This window comes from Mustela erminea, chromosome 3 (genome assembly GCF_009829155.1).
Source record: "Mustela erminea isolate mMusErm1 chromosome 3, mMusErm1.Pri, whole genome shotgun sequence".
NCBI lineage: Eukaryota > Metazoa > Chordata > Mammalia > Carnivora > Mustelidae > Mustela > Mustela erminea.
The window spans coordinates 51,947,700-51,969,082 of NC_045616.1; the positions used below are offsets into that span (position 1 = coordinate 51,947,700).

The 21,383-nt window shown below is 38.6% G+C and overlaps 1 long non-coding RNA gene across 1 annotated transcript in view; it reads right to left on the reverse strand.

Annotated features, from left to right (window-relative positions):
- Nucleotides 1–9,614: 9,614 nt before the first annotated feature.
- Nucleotides 9,615–21,383, reverse strand: part of LOC116586162 — a 134,711-nt gene continuing 122,942 nt past the window's right edge. The window contains exons 4-5 of the long non-coding RNA XR_004283918.1: nt 11,668–11,756; nt 9,615–10,684 (exon numbers count right to left, since the gene is read on the reverse strand). This is a non-coding gene — a long non-coding RNA (uncharacterized LOC116586162). The remainder of the gene's footprint in view (nt 10,685–11,667; nt 11,757–21,383) is intronic.

A 21,383-nucleotide genomic window follows, 5' to 3' on the forward strand; every position in this document is an offset into this window, starting at 1 on the left:
AAAATAGGTGTTTTAATAATTTAGTTCAGTAGAAGGGGAAGATAAAAGAAATAGCTCAGTAAAGGAGTCACTGAATTGAGTATCTTTTAAAATGCTATAGTAAAGATGCTATTATATATTTGTTGATAGTTAGAAATGGGGGGAGGGTTCTGAGAACAAGACCAACTAAAATAATACGCCAACCAAACAGAATACTACTACTACAAATTCAAAGCTGTCATGTGAGAACTCTTAGTCTAAATGAAAATGAAAGATTATGGAATCGGGAAGTTATCAAATAAATGAGTTTTTACCTTGTGAAGTAGCAGGAAAAAGGGTGAATAACCATTTTAAAACATAGACTGAAAAAAATTAGGACACAAAATGCAAAAGAAACAATATGAAAAAAAGTCAGAGAACTGAGAAAAATTCTCCCCTTAAACTACGATGTGAAGGCTTTAGACCTATGCTTACTAAAATAAATTGGCTGAATAAAATACAACATGTATAACTATTACCTGACAAGACTTGGATTGCTTCCCAATGCCTAGACATTTATCCTGAGACTGACCCCATATTAAATTATGTTATAATGGCATCAAATGGGGCATCATCCCAAGATCACAAAATTCTGGGCCTTAAAATCTTACTCTTAGATTACTCTTTGTTTATTTACACTGATGTTCTAATAAAATTCTTTATTTTCTCTTTTTTTAAAAAGCCAAATTATGAGCTTTGACCCATTTCTTACTAATCTTGTTTGAAAGTCACAGCTTATTATACATACACATATATTTTTATCCTTTACATTCTAAATGCCCAACATTAAGCTACATGTTAAGGATATAACCTTGAAAAATATGGACATGAGGGGCGCCTGAGTGGCACAGTCGATTAATCATCCAACTATTGGTTTCAGCTCAGGTTGTGATCTCAGGATCATGGGATTGAGCCCCATGTTGGGCTCTGATCTCGGAGTAGTTTAATTGGGACTCTCTCTCCTACCCCTCACCTCTGTTCTCTCTCTCTCACTCTCTCAAATAAATAATTGTCTTTAAAAAAAAAAAAAAGAAAAATATGGACATGATCCTGTTGAAATTTAAATCCAATAGGGGCAGAGAGGTAAACAAACAATTGCAAAACAATATAATACACGTTATAATAATAATAATAAAAGTAAAGGGGTTATGAGAAATGTCAAGAGAAATTATTTGGAAGAATCAATGTTTTGCTTCCTAGAAGAAATAAGATCTAAAGTATAATTATCAACAGAGACAGAGAAGGGTGGGGAAATTGGGGAAAAACCCAATTTCTGCTATTTCAGGCAGGAGAAACAGCATGTACAAAATGCCAGAGGTAGGAAGGCATGGATTCTACTGAGGTGTGAAAACTGGAGATAAGCAAAGGCTTGTTCACACACAGCCTTATACAGCATGTCAAGGAAACTGAGTATTTAAGCTGAAGTAGGTAGTTAGTTAGGTTTGTTCTGTAAAATCATCCACTATCTTGGATATAGAGAATTGAAGACAAGACTAGAGGTAGGGAGAGCAATGGTAACAGTGTTGGCGTAGGTCAGGCAAGAGGCAAATTAGAGGACAGGTAGCTGAGATAAAGATTAAGGAAATATTTAAGATGAAAAATATGTAAGACCTAATATCATATGTGGTGAGCAGAGGGAAGAATGAAAGAAACAAACATAACCCTCAAGTTTAATGAGCAGCTGGGTAAAGGATGGTACCATTTAATGGGTTGGGGGGGCACCTGAGACAAGGAAGATGACAAGTCCAATTTTCAACATGTTGAGTGTGAAGTTCATGAGGGATGCCTAGTAGGCTGGTGGATATAAAAGTCTGATGCTCACTACTGACGTCTAGGCTAGAAACAGAAATTTGGAAGTAATCAGATTATAGGTTCTGTAATAACTCAAATCCTAAAACCAAGAAAGATTAGCCAAGGGAAATGGATAGACCAAGAAGAACTAAGTGACAAAGGTCGAGCCCTGACAAAGCCTAACATTTAGGGAATGAGGAAAAAAAGGAGCACTCAAAAAGGACTATAGAATTGATTGCAGAGAAAACTTGATGGAAACAAGAAGAGTGAGAAAAGAAAGAGGAAGTGCTTAAAAGTGTCCAATATGGTTGAGAAATCAAGCAAGGAAAAAAAAAAAAAAGAGAGAGAGCGAGAAGTCAAGCAAGGCAAGGATTTAAGAGGTGTCTATTCTCCTTGCAGAGATTGTTTGGTGACAAAGAAGATAGACTCTTAGTATATATAAAAATACATATGTAGGTATATACATACATATACACATGTGTATGTCTTTACACACGCTCATTCAATTATCATAATAACATCATCTAGTAGGTACTGCTAGTATGCTTTTATCAAGATGAGAAAATGGAGACACAAAGAAGAGACAATTTTTCCAAGGTTACACAGCCAGGAAGTAGTAGAGCCAGAAATTGAAATTGGTTGAGGACTTGAGTGGGAGGTGAAGGAATATAGATTGGGAGTGCAGATAACTCCTTCTAGCAATATCACTGATTTTCAAAGATAGTTTTGTCTGGGCAGATTGTCTCTGCTTATCAGGTTCAAACTATGTGGTGAATACTACCCAAATTGCAGACTGACTTTTGAGATAACAAATGGCTTGTGGAGAAATGCTTTTAAAAATCCAATGTGTTCAAATGGCAGTGATAACAACATGAAAAAAAATTTTTTTCCAATGTACCATCTCCATGAGTTTCGAAAACAGTACACTATCGTTGCTTCTTAAACCTAAAACAAGTGAAACCCTGCCTGGAGCTACTCCAAAAATCATTCCAACACAGTTTTTCCAATGGATCCATCAAAATAACTGGAATCTTGAACAATGAGTTTTAATTGTTAGTAGGTCTTTATGAAGTACCTATTACCTGTATGCATTGTCTGTTTAGAGTGTTGTCCTTCCAGAAACATCTTTAGGAAGCCAGGACCCATTTGGTCAACTTATGCCACCATAGGAAATTAGTTAAATGATAAATTGTCACAAAGTTGAAATTTCTTAATATGGGTGAAATACCACTGATTCGTGTGGAAGAGAAGAAATTCCTCCATAATTTTCTTTTCATTTCCAAATATTTGGGGAATATTGCATAGCCACATTCATCATCTGCTAGCATCTTATTATAAACCATTGTCGGATGAGAAACCACATTAAAGTATTTGCTATTCACAGGATTTACTACTCTACTATAAGTAAGTTTTAACATGGTATGACTGAGAGCATAATTATAATTAGAAAATCTCTTTTTAAACCAGATTTAGAAACAGAGTGATCGTTGGAGTTTAAAAAAAAAAAAAAGATATTTAAGTAAAATTATTTAAATTATGAGAGGCCAGAAGTTTTTGGAAAGTTTAGGAAATCATCATTCAATTACAATATTCAAAATTTGGTAGTCTGTTTTCTGTTTCTTCATTTAAAAAAAAAAAATCATATCCGGAAAAGAAAACCAATAGTGTGTATGGTTGCCTCAAGATTTTTCTTTGGCCAAACTGCTTATTTTCCATAACGGAATTTCCCAGTGATAGTTTCATGAACTTTATTGCCAGGTTGACTAGCCAAAGACACTCAATTGTCCCCCCTCCAAACGAAGACTTGAAGTAATGCTGAACACAACGAACATGAAATTGGGAAAGACATTAATTTGGTTTTAACCACGAAAGGCATAATACTACTTAGACTAGCCAAGATTTTGGAACAAAATAAGTTTGTTTCCAATATTCTAATATGTTACATTGGCCATGTCAAAATGAGGTTACATTGTCCCTAGGACAACCCTGAGATTCCTGAGGCACTCCTCCAAACCTCACTGTTCTACTAAACATGAAGTCTATCCTGCCACCTCGGAAAGAGATTATAGTGCCCTCCTCCACTGACAAGAGACATTTTAGCAGTTGTAGCCCTGTGCTTGGCTGCAGGCCTTATTTTAGCATTAGACACTGGATTTTCAAAGGTTATCTTTCCTAAATTAAAGGAAGAGTGAAACTGATGATGTGAGGGCTCCCCTATGCTGACTGTAGTCTGCTTACATAAAAGATTCTGTAAGTTTCCCAATAAGAAACCATACCTTCCAGGTGATAAATGGGTCAAATTCACAGAATATTAAAAGTGTGGGAGGCAGGCTAGGAGAAAAGAAGGCTTTCCTGCTTTCTATTTCCAGAGTGTAGTTTAACTGGGATACTCACAAGATTTGGTCTAAAGAAAGAAGGAAAGCCATGAAGTAATAGAAAAGTGCTAACATAATAACTAGGAAACACCTCTGTGATATCTTTCTTTTTATTTTTCTACTACTAAGTGTTTTTTGTACTTTCTTCTTTATTTTTAGCCTCTTCTCCACTCCTTTCTATTTGTCCTAACCTGTTCCCTCATAATGTGAAGTACACATAACTGTCACTGTGGTTATGTGATCCAGTGCGAGCTGTACATAAATCCTTTGATTCAGACAATTACCATTAGATTCAAACACAATTACCCAGTAGATATCTGCCTTATATGAACTCCCACTACCTACAGCACAGAAAATTCACTCTTCCTTTATTCCAAGGGTTATTACTAGGACCAGATAAAAATAACCTCCCACACCATTTTCATTCTAGAATCAGGAACCCTCACTGAACATACTTGTTTCCATTCTATTCCCAATTCTCTTTCTCTTCTGGCTGATAAAAAACTGAAGTCCTGGGTCTCAGGCCAAGTTACAAGGAGTATAAAAGAACACAAAAAAGAAGAGAATTGAAAAAACAAGTTTCCATGTTAGTCTTGATAAAAGAGGAATTGCTATCTAGCTTTCTTGCCTCCTAGTCTCATCTCCCTCTTATGTTAGTGAAGGAGCAATCTCCTTTTTGCTTTCTCAGTAATAACCATCAATCTTACCTATCAGAACCTTTCTGCAATATCCTAAATTAGCTTTAGTTTTTGTAATAAAAGTTGGCATGAAGTCTCTTTTTTTTTTTCTTCCAGAAACGGTATATGCAACTAGAAACCAGGTATCCTCAAGTCTACATTCCTCACTCAGTAATGACAATTAATAATCCACTTTGGCTCAAAAAAGCTAAATGTTCTATCATCAATATCTTCTTCCATTTTCTAAACAGAGACTCTTGAAGACACTTAGTGAGCACACTAAGACTACAGAATCAGCTGATGCTAATGCCTTCATAATGGTTCATTACCTATTTCCCTTTTCTTCTAGCTTACTTTGTCAATTTATTTAAAGCACCTGTTTTTTCAACCAACTACATTATATTGTTGGTTACAGCAGCAAGACCAATGTCAGAGACAGGTAGATTCAGGGTGGCTTAATTCTGTATCCTGACTGATATGACTTTCATTCTTTGTTATTTTGTCAGAAGCATCTCAAAACCCAGAAAGAAGCTATAGAGACCAATCTATCCCTCTGTCTTCATACTGTTAAAAGATTACTTTTCATATTTGAGGCACTTGAGGTCCAAAGAGGTTAAGGGACTTTATGGATGTTCCTCTGTTAACAGTAAAAGGCAACAAATAGTCCATACCTCCACACACTGTTATGGATAATACTGTATGCTATTTACTGCGTCCATGAAAAACAAAGTAAAATAGTCTATTTTATGCGGTCTGTAAGTTTGTAATCTTGAAAAAAATCCATCATCTACACATAACACCCAAACCACTATATTCCAGTGAATCAATCTATCAGCTGTGTGAACTGGAATGAAGGAACAACTTCTCTAAACATCAAACTCCATTTTCATAAAATGAAGAAAATAATAATTATTCTCTTAGAGTTTTTTGAGAACTAAATAAGTTAATACAGAGAAAGCTCCTAAACCGTGCCTAGCATGTATTAGGCATTCAATAAACAGTAGCTATTAGTCGTCATCAAATCCTGGTGGTTTAGATATTAAAATAATTTCCCTTACAGTTTGAATGAGATGTATTTAGGAAAAATAAAGGACTGCTTTAAACTACAGGTAGTAAACATGGAATATTAACCCAAGAAACCATAGAGGCTAGATACATAAGCAGCTACCTAAAGGGGTTTTATAAACATGGCATTAACACTTGACAAAAAAGAAAAGAGATTGATGTGAGGTTCCCTGCTTCAGGTTGACAATACACTTGATCTTAGCCAAAAGGCCGAGAAGCGATCAGGTTGACAATAAAAGATGAAAAGTTTGTTCTCGGGGCGCCTGGGTGGTTCAGTGGGTTAAAGCCTCTGCTTTCGGCTCAGATCATGAGTCGGGGAACCTGGGATCGAGCCCCGCATCAGCATTTAAAAGACCCGAGGGAGGCCTGTTGTAGCATTTGCGGCTGGAATGAGGGAGCCTGCTTCCTCCTCTCTCTCTGCCTGCCTCTCTGCCTACTTGTGATCTCTGTCTCTGTCAAATAAATAAGTAAAATCTTAAAAAAAAAGTAAAGAAAGAAAAAGAAAACTTCGCTCTCTTACCAATGTGCTTTGCAGTTATTATCAGATTAAGCATAACATGGCCCCATTAGGTAGCAAGGCAGCTTCTCTCACACTGATTGAAGGCAGCCTATCCAAAATCCCTGACTTCGTCAAAACACAGGTAGGAATGGTCAAAGCTGAGAGGTGGAGACGCCTGTGGTGCAGGAGGGGCAAAATACAGCGGGTCCTGGCATGTGCAGTTACGGACGTTTTAAGACATTGCTTATGGGGAACAGAGAACGGTAGGAACAAAATCCCTCTGCTACACTAGTCGTTTACCCAGGGGCTCAGGGGAGGCCTCTCAGCCTGGTGCCGCACCCACCTGCCTGCGGCAGGAGCACTGCCATCCCTGGGTAGCCGCTTCTCTTACCTTTCTAATGCAGGGTGTCTGGGTCTCTGTGGTGCAGGAGGTGCTTCAGCCTCACCCCCAACTTCTGGGATTCTCGCAGTGGGGCCTAGTTCATAAATAGTTGTTGCTTGTTCTTCTTGGGAGGAGGCGTGAAGTCAGGGACCCTCTGGCGCCATCTTGGTGACGTCACCCTCCCTCATTCCAGCCGCAAATGCTACAACGGGCCTCCCTCAGGTCTTTTAAATGCCGACTTCACTGGCATTTAAAAGCGCCACACCGGCTACTCATTTTGCTTTGGAACCATTCTAGCTATCCAATTGTGACTGTCCAGGACATGCCAATCTTACTCTTTTAAACCCCAAAAGAATAAGCCCCATCCAAGGACAAAGTTTTTAGCTATCTTGGTAAACGAGATTCCTTTTCCTAGTGGAATTGGGTTATTTCTACGTTCTACTAACACCAGGACTGAATTATAACAATGATTAGCCGGAATTTACAAGACTGCTTCTTTACAATGACACCATTAGCATTGTAGATCAACATTCCTTTAAGAATGAAGATTAAGGGGTGCCTGGGTGGTTCAGGTGGTTAAGTGTCTGCCTTGGGCTCAGGCTCAGGTCTTGATCCAGGAGTCCTGGGATTGAGCCCAGCATCAGGCTCCCTGGTCAGCAGGGAGTCGGCTTCGCCCTCACCTCCCTCTGCTTGTGCTCTCTCTCTCTCTCTCTTTCTTTCAAGTAAATGAATAAAATCTTTTAAAAAAAAATTAATATTCAGATTGGTTTTTAATTTTGTTTGAACTCCTTCACTCTTTGCTGGTTAAGTGTACTGGGCAGAGTGGTGAACCAATGAGTCCTGGAAAGGCTAATGCCATCATTCAGTGTTCTAATAACCATTTTTTTCCTCATATCAGCTCTTCTGCATGTAGAAGAACAATTCATACACTTGCTAAAGCTAGAAAAGTGAAGCATCCAGAGATACCGCTTTCCAATAAAGTAATAATGCTCCATTAGCTGTTTTGCTGTTACATGTTTTACCACAGATGTCTCTTCTTTAAGCTGCCTTCCCATATGTGGCCCTGTGATAAATTTTATCAGTGGTCAGCGGGACAGGGCTGCAGGCTGGGCAGTAGCACAGTGGCTTTTTATCTAGCTTAGTTCCCCCTGCCATGCCCCCCACCCAAAGCAGCATTTTCTTGGCGTAATTTATGTTGTGGCATTTCTGTCAGTAGATGTGGTGTCAGCAATTTGTGTTCCTAATGGAAGTTTACATGGAAATGAGATACTTAGCCACAGAATAACATTAAAGATGGGATAAAACTAATAAAAATTGTAATGCAGAGGTGTTGGTGCCTGCTCATATATTTTTTAAAATTCTGAAACAAGGATTGTCTTTTGCCAGAAAAGTTTGTTTTCCAAGTCTAAAATACTGGCATATAAGTGGTATGTATAGAGTGCACCCATTCACAGTTAAAGCTAAAATTGTGTCAGCACATATATTAGAAGCTTCTACATTCCAGAGGCCTTATAGTACTGTCATAATATTTTAAAATAGGTTTTCACACTAAAAAAATAAAATAAAGTTTAAAAAAATACAATAAAAGTTCTCTTTCTTTCTAAATTTAAAATTTTAGAAACCTGCAGGTTTAACCAAAATCTGTGTTGTTGGTACCTTGGGAAAAATATCCACATATGATGTATATTTTTGTAAAGTTAAAAAACAGCCTTTTGCAAGTTTTATTGGAGAAATCATTTCACTGATTGAATAATCTTTGTCCCCATACAGTTTACCATAATAAGATTTTCAACTATTCCATGGCAGGATATTGAGAGCATTTAGAAATAGTCGTGTGTTGCATTAGAAATGAAATAGAAGCATTGTTTAGACTCCTTAGCCAAAGGCCCCTGAGATAGCCCAAACTCTAGAGTTATTTAGACTGTCAGCTTCTCTAGCTTAAAAAAGGCTTTTACACAAATATAAAATCCTTATTCATTCTGAGTTGCTACAGACAACAGAAGCAGAGGTAGTGCTATTTCATGTATCTACCACCTCTGCTACTAGCACCTTCTTTTCCTCACAAACAACATGTTTCCCAAGAAGCAAAGAAGGAACATGGATATCAGGAATCCTCGAGACGGAGTTAACCATGTTATCATAGGGAGCTTCCCGCTATTGAATCAGCAACAAGCAGATTTTATCACTTACATTTTCATGTGTTTTAAAGTATTGTAAAAATAATGGGTTTAAAGTATTTTTAAAATATCTTAATGACATTTTCCCCTTAACTTAATTTCATGGTTGACCCATCCATCATATGGAGTCTATCTTTAAGTATTCAGTACTATTCTGAGCTGAATGTGAAATGATAGTTCTTTTATGCACAAAGATGTTCAGAAGGGGAGATTTGCTTCTGAGACTGATGCCTGCTTTTCTGAAACAATTTTCCTCCAGTCAAACTGGCAAGAAAGACCTGAACTCCATTAGTTGAAAATTTTCACCCTTTTGAAGTGATTTAAGGACCTGTCCTTAGTCATTTTGATTAAAGATGAATGTTTTGAAATTCAGTCCCTATATCCAAGGTGTATCTACCAGAGTCCTGCTAGAATTTTGAATAGACAGCAGAGCAGCATACATACACATACCAAAATGCCAATATATGTATTCAGTTTTGTAAATACACCTTTAAAAATACTTCGCCATATTTAGCCACTCCTAAATATGTATTTACACAAGTCTACACACTGTAAGTGTTTACCTGGGAGACAGGAAAGGTCTCTCTGGTAAATAATATGGGTTTTATAGCCTTTCATGAAGGAATTTTTTGTTTGCTATGTAAAAAAATCAGCTCCTCTCAGTTATAATTTAATAAAATTTTTCTTTCCCTGTAAATTTACTGCGTAGCTCTCGAGGTAAAGCCCTGCAATGTTAAAAAAAAAAAAAAAAAAAAAGACAACAGTGGTGTTATCTTTGGGTACAGAGTGGCTTTGATTCATTTTGCTAAAAACTACAGAGGGTAGAAAGCATGAATATGATTTCTGAAAACCAAACAAATAAAAATAACCTGTCAGATATATTTTTGAGCTAAGGCTATTGAGTAATCACCTATTTTTTCAGGTGAAAAAGAAATCAAAATCTTTAGGAAGATCAAAATGATTTAAACTACTTTGCCCTGAATTTTCTAGATCATTGATTTAATTTTATACTTTATATTACATGAGTGGGTATAGGTGAAACGTTTTCAACTGATAAGCAAAATTGTGTTAAAGCCAATAGATGAACAAATTCTTAGAGAAAAGCAGCATTGCCCAGTACACCAGTCCAAGGACAGGAAATGTTCAATGCATGCTTTTAGCTTGCAAATACATGGCCTTGAGCAATTGAGTTGATCTTACTTACGCTTTTGAATTTGTAAATTAGGTTGTGATCTACCTAGAGCTAAAGAATGATGGATCTGTATTCATATATTAAGTACTGAATATTAATAGAGGAAAAAATATGTTTTTAAAGAAGACACGTTTTCCTTTTTTTAATTGAAAGATACAAAGTGAGATAGAACATGATGCTTGGAATTAAAGAGATGCCCTGTTATTTGATAGATTCTCACAATTTATTCAGCCTCACCTTCCCCATCTTTACTCTCCCCTTAGAATCTTAAGGCTTTTGAAATCACCTAACATTAAGCAAGTGGCCCCTGACTTTCATGAGCCACTTTAGGGTCCCAGAAATGGACATGGCTTAATTTGGAGTCCTTTAAAGTTTTGGGGGAGGTTCTTCCAGAAGGGACCTCTATCCTAACCAGCTCACTTCCTCCTGGAAGATAAATGTGCAGGATTTCCAGCAGCTTGTCTCTGGAACCACTGAAGATTTTCCTGTCATCAGTGGACTTAGAGACCTACAAGAGAAGAAAAAAAGAGAGAGGGCCCCTTACATGAATTCTAAAGACACTTAATAAATTACAGCTTTATGGTTAAAGGACTCCTCTTCTCTTTCTTTGTTCTGGGTCTTTCAAGAATTTTCTCTTTCAGAATTTTTCTGTGCATGGGTGCTTGTGCACAGAATATATACGAGTTTGATTTGCACTGAGAAGGTGGGAAATATGGCCATTTTTGGAAAGTCCAGATATGGAAATATTGCAGGCTTTTTTCAGGATAGAAACATATCAATTTTTTTAATGGGCCCAATTATTTCACCCTCACATAAAATGCCCATTGAAATTTGTCAATACAACACAGGTGCTTCTATGCCTTCCTATCCTATCTCATTTCTAAACACAGCTTCGAGGAGATCAAGTTTACACACACACACACAAGCAGATGAGAAAATGTTTACATCTCATATGCAGATGTCTTAAAACACTTTACTTTTAAGACTTTTTCTTCCACTATTCTTAAATTGTTGAAATATGTGCTATCATATAAGATTAAAACAATCCTTTAAAATGAAAATATGATTTGTTTTACCTTTAAATGTACTAGAAATTTAAATACAGTGATACCCTTGATGAACATGGAACAGGGGGTTTTACAAACTAGGTCACTAATTCAAATCTGATTCAGAGAGCACATAATATCCTAGAGCCATCCATTAGGAGTATCTAAACTGAATTCAACAAATAAATATCTGATTATCTTTTTACACAAATTTTATACCTATTCTACCAATTGAAATGGAACATAATATACTACTCGTGTATTCAACTTACACTTTTGAAAACCATTCTGTATCATCTCACATATTCACAAAACAAAGAGAAAATCCATTGTGTGTCAGTAATACCCACACATGTGCACTAAGAGACACAAAATATTCCCCACCTTCTGAGTATGAATCGGCGGGATATTATTCTCTCAGCTTTCACCCTAGATCCTCACATACCTATGGACATGGCAGGTTAGAAGGATGACTCCTGCGTACAGCAAATCCACTCTGGCCATGGTGAATTATGTCCCAGAGTACTGCAAGAACTAACAGAGGAGCAAAATCACTGACCCTTACATTGGAATCACAGCCTGTTAGAAGAAGCACTGCCTTCTGTCTCTTAGTATCTCTTAGACATTAGAGAAAATACAATTTCTGTTCAATTACTTCTGACCTGTCACTCCACGCCTTATCGCCATTAAGACTCAGGCACAAGTTTAGAGAGTCAGAGTACATGACAAATACCTCCTTTGCTAACAATGGCCTCTCCATCTCCTTGCCTATTTTCCTGGAAACCAACATATGCACTTTGACCCTCTTTTCTAAGGATTCCTTTCTGAAGCTATGGCAAGATTTCAGAATTCCTGAGTTTGGACAGAGGCTGAGACCCACATCTCTTGGGATGAAGAGATATTGTGAAGGAGGCTCAGCTAGAATTAAATCACAATACTTTGAGTGGCTGACGAATGTAAAATTCCTAGATGACAGTCCTAATCCAGTCTGCGCTGGTTAAATCAGTCCTGATGCCGTGGTGCTTAGTTCTTAATGCTACCTTGTAAGACTGCACAGTATTCACGGAAGAGAATATGGGGTCAAAAAAGAAATACAACCATATTCTACAGAGTGCAGTTGAAAGCACCGGGACTGCTCAGAAAAAAAAAACAAAAATAGAGGGAATTTGGAATTCCTTTCAATATTTGAATGACTGTAACACAGAAGATGGAGTAGGCTTATTCTGCAGCTTATTCTGGCCGAAGATAAAGAGCTTCCTATGAGTTTGTGCTGTCCCAAGAAAGAATGGACTAGCCTGCCTCAAGAGAACCTAGACAGCATCCAGCACAGGCTCGACAGCCTCCTGGGAGTTGGGCTGGATGACTTTGAAGCCTCTTCCCAATGCTGAAGTTGAGTGAATCTATAAAACTAACCCAGCCAGGAGAGTTCCAAGACAGCCCAGAAAGCAGTTTCAGGATACTGTCACACAAAGTCATCCTAGGCATCCTAGGCATAACCTCATTTTGGCTGCTTCTAAGTCCAGAATTTCTTTCAAGGAGGCTGAATTCCCTGCATTGAGTGTGATTGTAAAAAGGACACGGATTCTCCCATCAAAGAACCCCGGTTTGGAATCCTGGCCCTTCCATTCTAGTAGTTGTATAAATTTGAGGAAGTCAATGAACCCAAGAATCTCAGTCACAAAATTTAGGGTTAATATTCCCATCTCACAGGGTAGTTGTGAGCATATTAAACCATCTGTATGCTACCTGGTGTTTGCAGTAGGTATTAACTGTTGTAGTTATATAAGTAAGAACATGGTATAGATATCAGGCCTGAAAAGCCCACCTCTAGATCTCATGGTAGAGATGGTCATAGTGCAGTAAGCTCTGAATGCAGTGAGATAGGGTGCTGTGTGTCAAGTACCCGCTTCTAAGAAGGTTCCCTTTTCCATCCAGAATACACACATTTATGTTAATCTGGAAAGAAAAAAGATCCTACTGTGGCAATTGTGCTATAAACATATAAAATGTAGTAAATGAAATAATAATCACAGTGATGAACTTTCTCAAAATTTACATGAGATGAATAATGCAAAGGCAGAGGAAATTATTCTCTACTAGCAGCAGAAATCCTCTACATAGCTCCCTCTTAATTTCAAGATGCTTCTAGTAATGCAGTCTTTCTGATTATTGTTGCTCCTTTATCTTCTTAAAATCTAATCACCTAAGGATAGAAGCGTTGGTCACAAAGACAATGAGATTTGCCAGATTTCTTTTCCTTTTTTTTTTTTTTAGATTTATTTATTTCTTTATTTGAGAGAGAGAGGACCAGAGAGTGAGCCTACAGGCACACTAGTGGGGAGTGGGGCAGAGGGAGAGGGACAGAAGTCCTCTTCAAGCGGAGTCCTTCCTGAGCCAGAGTCCAAAGTGCTCAATCCCACAACCCTGAGATCATAACCTGAGCCGAAATAAAGATTCAGATGCTTAAGCAACTGAGCCGCCCAGACACCCCGCCTGATTATTAAAGAGATTCTTTTAGCTTTCATCAGAGGACTCTTAAATTCCCAAACTAAAAGTTGTGATTTTCAACTAAAGGGGTGATTATTTTCATATATAAATAGTCAATGAGTTTAAAAGTGGAATCAAAGATCTCTGATTTGGTCAGTCTTCACAACATGCATGGGGTATTTTTGATATAAATTTATACTTTTACCATCCTTTGATAGACACTCACAACCATTTCTGAGTTCTTTTCAATTCACACTGAATTCGTAGTATTAGCTACAATTCCTACTAAGATGATTCTGTGTGCCCAAGAAGGGATGATTAGATTTGATGGAAACATTTACTCCTGACTTAGGTTGGTAACCTTAAACACACAGCTACGCTAGGCGACCTTTTCAATGGTTGAATTCCTTTAGGCAATCTGGTTACAATACACGACAATGTGGCATCCAAAGATGCTTGGATTTCAACTCGTGAGAGGCTGGCAGTAGGGAGCTCCTGTTCCAGGAACACAGTTCTCTAGCCCCAGCATAAGTGCTCTTGTTCACAGGAGAGAAGACAAATTATCCAAAGCAAAGACTTTGGGACAGCCCCTGGCTTCTTGCCCTACTTTCATGTGGCAGTAATTTCCCTACACAAGAGGCTGAGGGCCTGTCTTTGACACACAGTGTCTGCCTTGCCTCCCACACACAAACCCACAAGAAAGTCTGATCCAGAGAGTATTAAGAAAAAAAGCCCTGACCTGACCACACAGCAATTCTGGGACATGAGCAGTAGCCACCGCCATGCCCGGGCAAGGGTTTCACTGTATCCAACTAAAAGTGAGCACAATAAAATTCCTTTGTCAGAGTCCCAGTGGAGTGTTGGCAATCGAGTGCATATTGTCCCCTCCGTAGGAACGACTATGAACAGCATGAAATCTATGCTTTGGCAGCAAGAGAACTTGGTGCTAGCATTTGTCTAAACTGAAACAAGACAAATGAGTTGGCCTGATACTTACAAGTTATCTTATATGTTAAATCACCTCTAAAAATAAAATAAAAAAAAAAAAGATTCGAAGAAAACTGTAAATCTTACGAAAGGAAAAAGATGGTTAGATAAGCTTTATGCTTGTAAAGAATGATTTTAAAGCATGTTGAGAAGCATGAGTTGAGGAAACAAAGAATTGTGCACACCTCAGTTGTTTCAGTCTGTTTGGAATTCAAGGATGGAGGGGCAGGGTATGATCAGACTCCTGCAATAACTCGGAGAGTATTTATTTGTAATTAGTCAAGAAGTTCTCATACCAGTAAGTTATTACAAATTTAAGTAAATACCAGGTACTGAACTTAGGCACTGAACAAACACAAATACAAATAGATGTTGCCCTCACAAAAATCAATTCACAGACATAAGGCATAAACCCTCTGGATAGCAAAGGATATGCAGTAAAAACTAGAAAAATTTGACTAAAGCCATTAAAAAGAAAACTAAATATTCTAGGGAAATATTCCTATACCTTTTTTCCCTCCAAAATTTCTCAATGTGCTACTAAGCCTTCATTTTCTTTCCCCCTCCAACCTGTTAGATTGCATTATTCATCAGAGTCACTGCCTCCGTTTCCTACAAGGTGTAGATCGTGTTACTTCTCTTTTTCCTAACTGGCTTCCGACTTATTGGCACAAAGAAGACAGGCATAGCCCTAGAAGAGGTTCACGTTCTAAGTAACACAAACACAATGCTTCTTCCCAAAGGAATGTTTCGCGATTTCTTTCGTGGGAGTATCATGTGTCTTAACCCAAATAAGTAAGAAGACATCTTTGCTCATGGTCACCTCTAACCTCGGGGAGCACAGATCCTGGGAGCAGAAGAATAGGGGCAAAGTTTCCACTCTCTAGGTTCCTGATACAATGTGATAAACCAAATCACTTCATTACTTGTCATCTACTTCAGTCTCAAACTGAATCTGGTGTGGAAAGCACAATGCTTATTAGATCAAAAACCTGGCCATGCTTTACAAATACAAGACAAAGATAGAGATGTATGCATGAGCCATGCATAGTGATACTTTAAAATAGAGCACAAAAATGTATAAATCTTTTCCCTAATATGCCCAAGAGTTTAAAAGTAAAATGAAGAATCTGTCAATGAGTCTGAAACCGAACCACTCAAACCAGGCTCAATGTTTATAGATGATGAAGAGCCAAACCAATAATAATATTGTGGCATTGATTCTTTATGGTCTCAGTCACACCCACCTCATCACTTAATATATTTTTTCTTCTAATATGTGTTCAATCCTTTTTGACGGCTTGGCTCAGAGCTTAGATAATGGAGCCAAACCATATCCCTTTGGTCGGTCTCAAGCTTGGCTGGACTTCCAATGACTTCCACATTTTAAGAGCCACTCTCACAAAAAGCTTCATATAATAATAAAGCCACCTGCCTAACAAGTAATAAGAATAAGCATTTCTTGATTAGTTGTACAAGCTAGTCAACATGTTGAGGACTTTACACACAATATGTCATTTAATCCTCACAAGAACCTGCTGATGTAGGCAGCATTAGCTCCATTTTACAGATAGGGCATTGAGGCAGGGAGGTTAGGACTTTCCCAGGGTCACAGCGTTAGCAAATGGTGGGAACTTAATCCTGTCAATTACATTAAAATTGCCACAGGTCCACACAGTGTCATTTAGCTACACTTTGAGGCAGATTTCTGTACTCACTTTTGGAAATGTATAAAGCTTTCCATTGCTGCATCATGTGAAGACTGGCCAGCATTTCTGAAGTGTCAGACTGGGAAATAAATTGCTCAACTTCAGGTGGTACAGAGCTCTAATATTCACAAACACGCAATCAATGACTAACTCCCTACCCTCTGCCACCATCACCTCCACCAACAGCAGAACTGCTACACACAAAAGATTATTTTTTGTGACTTACAGGGTTTTTTGTTTTTTTTTTTTAATTTCTTTTGATGTCATCAATGGAGCATGGTGTCTCCCTGTTTGCAGATACTGGGGGCAGTGTTACACAAAGTGTGAGCTACCTCAGGCCAAACCAGAAATAGCCCTGGTCCTCCCATCTCTGAACTTCAAAGCCAGCCCATTCTCCCGGCCACTGCTGTGGTGACTTCTGCAGTGGTCACGGGTGTACAGCCTGGGTGGTCCCCCATATCCAAGCATTCCCTGTGCCAGGGAGCAACCGCATGCCCTGCTTCTGGGGACGGGAAGGCAAGGGAGGAAAAGACAGAGCTGATAAATACACCCTGGCCTCCCCCAAACTTTCCCTTGGAGAAAGTCAACTATATATGAGCCAAATGTGCTTATACAAGGCAAAGCTTTTCAACAGTACACTACCATCCCACACTGCCTAGAGTTTTTCCTTCCTGACTACCGCATGGCAACATGGGAGGCCACGTGGCACCTCATAGGGGTGTGGGAAGACCATGAAACTAGAAGAGACCCAAGTTCTGATTCTGTCACTCACAAGCTCTGTCACTCATAAGCCTCAATTCTTAGCTCTCTGTGCCCATCGGTATTCTTCATTTAATGTTCCTCTAGGTGCTGGGCACTGGGGCTTATTTGTTTATTCGTTTCCTGAATATAGGAAAAGCATAAAGTATTTCTCCCAAGTTTCCTCAGCCCCTGACTCTGTTAGACAAAATTAGTAATTGACAGTATGAAAGTTTTAGTGTTCAAGAGTATTCAACTGGAAATCAGCTTTTGCATCTTGGAGATAGCAGACAGGAAGTCCCATGGAGGGCCTAGACTCACCTCAGGTATATCTCTTCTCAGGAGATTGTCACCTGCAGGGTAACTTTTCAACAGAAGCAGGAACTGAGCAGTAACACTGTCCCCACTGAATATTTGGAGAAACCTGTTTCTCCAGCCTGTTACGGGGCTTTAATGTGAGGAACATTATCCAGAAGGTCTCGTAGAAACAGGGGAACACTAGCCTATGCAGCTCTGGGAGAAAACTGTCTTCTTTATGAAACTCATAAAGGAACCAGTCCTAGCATTGGGAAGCATACCAAGGTTCCCTGAACTTTAAATAGATAGATAGATAGATAGGTGTCTGGATGTTCAACAACCATGGGCCACAAGGTGGGGAGGAAGAACTGGCTTTTCTTTGAAACTAGAAACTCCATTTGGTATGTGTTCAGTAGACACAAGGAGCAGATCCCATGGTCACAAGTTGTTTTATCTAAATTTTTTGTACTGGTTTCCTTTTGTTGTGAGTTCCAAGCTGCTTTGCCCCCTTCCATCCTTTACAACTATTGAGTCTCTTCTACAGATCTATACAAATAAACAGGCCATTTCCAGACTACCAACCAGTGGCACCACATCCTGTGTTAGAGCTAACGATAAATAAGAGTGAGGCAGGTAGTCCCCCAGACACATCTGGGAAGCATCCTCTTCTCTGAACAGAAGCACACAGCATTCAATTCTAGCCAAAGCTTGTTTGGCCTTGTGGTCTGCTGAGTTGAAATGGTTATGCCATTTTTTCTGTGTGCGAATCTAAAAGATCCTGTTTTTCATCTGACATTTTTACCTTTTTTTAAATGTTGGTATATAAAAAGTAACCCCCGGGGGAAACTTCTACTGACTTTAGCCATGAATCCCAGGTGTATCCTAATTAGCTTTAAAACTTATTAAAAAAAAAAAATAAAACCAACTTCAAGTTGAAGACAGCTAAAGAACTAGCAGCTACTGTTTGGGCTAATTAACTCTTCTGGTAACATCTAGTGACTGGAAACTGTGGTCTCAAAGATTCTGTGATAATGTAGCTACCCAGGATCTTATCTGCACTTTTAACTTCTTTTAAATTAATCAGCTTTATCATGATTAACAACCTGAAATTATTTTTAGCTCTGGTTCTTATTTATTCTCTTCCCCTACTCCAGTAATGTATTCCCCTTTCTCTCAACTAAACCCTCCAATCTCTCCTTAATATATAGAAATTTCATGAGACCAGCATCACTCGCTCTCCTCCCAAATATGTGTAAACATACACTGGGGGTAAGTGTAGGAAATACTCTTTCTTTCACATCCTGCATTTAGCAGTCTCAGAAGCATGGGCCGATTGAGGATGGGCAAACACAAAAGTATGGTTAGAATCCACTCAGAGAACTCTGATTCTGCTCTCTGGAATCTTAAACTGCCCTCTCCATCTTCCCTAATGCCTCAGGGGAATGTGTTTTCACTTGGAGCAGTCTCTTGGCAGCTGATCTGCAGTAAAAGGAAAACCGCACCTGTGGTTATATGACAGCCCAGGGAGGGACTAGTTATAGATCCATTAATCCCAACCATCCTTCTGGACTAGACTGCGACAGTCAGCAAATGGGCCAGGAAAGACTGCAATGAAAACACAATCCTACTGTCACTCTCCCACCACCTTGTAAGGACAGGTGTCCCTTCTGGAAAACTTGGGTTTTAGTCAGCTTACAGTTTACATAGCTTCAGAAGGCTATTCAGAAGACTTAGACAAGAAATAAAAAAATCTCTAATCTTCTATTAAGAAAAGGAATATTGGCCCAGAAATCAAAAGAGCTGGCCCCTAAGCCCTTCTCTGCCATTAATTAGTTCTGCAACTTGGGAGAAAAGTTTCTTCACGTAAACATTATTAAGCCAGAGGATTCTAAAGGCCCCTGTCCAGATATCAGGCAGAGGAATAGACTCAAGGAAACCCAGATTTACATTCCATAGAACTCTAAGAGACTTTTCAAAGACAAACGTTTACCACTCTTTTCTGAAATCACAGAGCTTTTGCATGCCAATGTTAGTTATAAGACCTACATGAAATAAAATGTCATTTTTTCTGATGCATTGATCACCAGTCAGAAGGGTAAATTCAGATACCCTGAAGAAGCAATAAAGGAACTCTAAAAGATGAACAAAAATAAATAAATGTGACTACAACAATACAAACACCAAATGAACATTTTACTCCTATTTTGTGCCAGACTTTGAGCTAGGAATTTCTGCCTGTGTTATCTCAGCTTAGTGTTATAAACAGGCTCAGTCCTCTCATTATGTTCTCCAATTATCACCCCCTCTGCCCTGGCCAGCCTACCATATGCCCACTTCTAGCATAGCAAACACTGTATAAAGCAAGACCTTTATACACAAGCACACCCAGGGAGTCCCCATCCTATGGGCTTCCAGAGCCGTCTCCTCAACACATCACTTCCTGAAGGAAGAAAAGAGTACCCTATTTGTCAAAAAGAAAAGAATTCTCAGTGTCTGCCTTTTCCTGGTATACTTCCTTCAAGTCTCTGGGAGTATTTTATCTACACAAGGAGGGTCACTCTAATGTCTAGATCAATATCTGCAAAAGCTTTTAAGCTGTAATAACCATGATCTTCAGCACTCAAAATATTCTGACAAGACCCCCTCCATGTCAAGTGAAGTGGGTAAACTCTTAGAGATTTTTAGACTCACTCTTTGGCTACCAGTACTCTTAGTAGAAAAGTCCATAATCATTAAGCCAAATGCAAGAGAACGGGCATTCCCAATGATATAGTCTTAATTTTCTTTAAATCCAGCCTGCACAAACTTCATCACTACATTGTTGTTAACTAATGAGTTGAATTTTGGCAGCCCATTAATCTTAATTTTGTAAACATTGATTTTTTTTTTCCGTAGATTTTGAATGGAGCTAAAATTAGCATGGGTTTTTGTTTTGTTTTGTTTTGTTTTGGGGGTCTTTTTTTAGTATAACCTCCTTTTCAACTTCCTGCTACTGGGTATTTTATTGCAACAAACAGCTCTATCCTTGACCAGGGTCTAAAAAGAAGTCAGAAGAGTTCTGGGAATAACGGTCCCACCTCTCATCTCGTTTTACACACTTCCCCTGTCCCTTCTGGGACATGGAGCAGCCATTGACTTCTAAGGAAATTCACTTGAGGCTCAATTAAAACTATGGGGCACTGAGAAGAAGCAGCATGTCCTCACCTTTTCCTCCCCAGTAAGATCTGTTTCCAGGACCAATCCTATACAGGAGGACTTTGAGGGTTTGTGGTACATTTGACAACTGCTGGTTCATCTCAAGTTTCCCTCATAAATGCAAATGCCTAAAGATTAAAATTGAAAGGCTCTCTCCCACCAAATGCAATGTTCATGGCTCCCAACTTTTCCTTAGCTTGCTCTGGCTTCTTAGCCACTGCCATTCAGCAAACAGTTTAGGGAACAGCAGTTTTATTAGTGTTGAAGATGTGTGGTATGAACTACATTCTTTTCAGTTAAACTGAGAAGGTCATTTCATATCAGCCATTTTCTCATTATGCCTTTTCTTTAGCATGTTTTCACTTAAAACAGGCTACCCATCTTTCCTTTTTCCTTTTTTCCTCTGTGATAACCTATTCTAGGTTTGGAGCCCTTGCCCCTTACTTTCCTCAGAACTACAATATTATATTCTCCAAGAGTCTCTCTTCCCTTCTCTATTATACCCCTACAGTCCATTATGATTGCTTCATATTTCTACTGATAAAATACCAATCCAATCTCTGTGCATCATATGATTACTTATAATAAACCAACCACATTTCTTCCTTTGAAGCATCATGATATTATCACTTTCCTTCAATTTTTTATATTATTCACTAAAATTCGAAACTTGTCAATTAGTCTTGGGAGAGGGAGAGCATCTTCCAGGCAGAAGGCTGTACTTGAGGATAAAGTATGAATTTCCCAT